Source organism: Mus caroli, chromosome 2 (assembly GCF_900094665.2).
Source record: "Mus caroli chromosome 2, CAROLI_EIJ_v1.1, whole genome shotgun sequence".
Taxonomy (NCBI): domain Eukaryota; kingdom Metazoa; phylum Chordata; class Mammalia; order Rodentia; family Muridae; genus Mus; species Mus caroli.
In genome coordinates, this window is record NC_034571.1 from 157,710,229 (window position 1) to 157,711,300 (window position 1,072).

A 1,072-nucleotide genomic window follows, 5' to 3' on the forward strand; every position below is an offset into this window, starting at 1 on the left:
GGCAGGCGGATTTCTGAGTTCGAGGCCAGCCTGGTCTACAAAGTGAGTTCCAGGACAGCCAGGGCTATACAGAGAAACCCTGTCTCAAAAAACAACCAAACAAACAACAGCAACAAAACAAATATCTGCCAACCACTCTGGGCTGCCTTGATGTCACCCAGTGAATGACACATCTTGTCCCAGAATGCTGGGTCCCCATGGAGTCCTCTTAACACTATCAAAACCACTCTGGTGGCAGACTACATTTGTTTCTAAAAGAATACAGATTCCTGGCCCCACCACCACCACCCATCAAGGCTACTGTGCTCAGGGAAGGCCATGGTCCCTCCAAACCATGCTGGGTGTGCAGTTTGAGGACCGAGGGCTGTCTCTAGAGCAGCTACCTGAAGCTAATTACAAATGCATGACCTGGGCTGACACAGGGCAGCACTGCCTCAACACCAAGCATGGACCTGTCACCTTATCACCCAGATGGCCCTGTGACCCCACAAGTCCCTCCTAGCCCTGTCTCGTTAGAGTAGACAGCCTGGAGGTTAAGGAGGCATCAAATGTGTGATCACATTGTTGTTATAGTTGTCTTGTTTTGTTTTGAGATAGGGTTTCTCTAACCACCCTCACTGTACTAGAACTTACTCCTTAGACCAGACTGGCCTCGAACTCACAGAAATCTGTCTGCCTCTGCCTCCCAAGCACTGAAATCAAAGGTGTGCACCACTATGCCTGGCTCATGAGCTCATAGCTTTAAAGCCTTGCACAAAGCCCTGGAAAGAAGAGGTCTGCATGTTGGGAAAAGATACCCTGGAGGGACTTGACCCTAGACATTGGGTAGAGGACTTAGCTGGGTAAAAGATGACAAAGGTATGAAGTGAACAGTTCAGGGTCTGCAATGGAGCATGCAAAGGTCCTGAGGCAAGCACACACCTAGTGCTTCAGGGGGACAAAGACAAGCCCTGAGGCCAGGATAGAAAGTCAGTCGACCCAATGGAGGAGCTAGAGAAAGCACCCAAGGAACTAAAGGGAACTGCAACCCTATAGGTGGAACAACAATATGAACTAACCAGTACCCCGGAGC

The 1,072-nt window shown here is 49.9% G+C and overlaps 1 protein-coding gene across 1 annotated transcript in view; it reads left to right on the forward strand.

Annotated features, from left to right (window-relative positions):
- The window catches only part of Eya2 (EYA transcriptional coactivator and phosphatase 2), a 170,707-nt gene that overhangs the window by 163,543 nt on the left and 6,092 nt on the right, over window positions 1–1,072 (forward strand). The window lies entirely within an intron of this gene.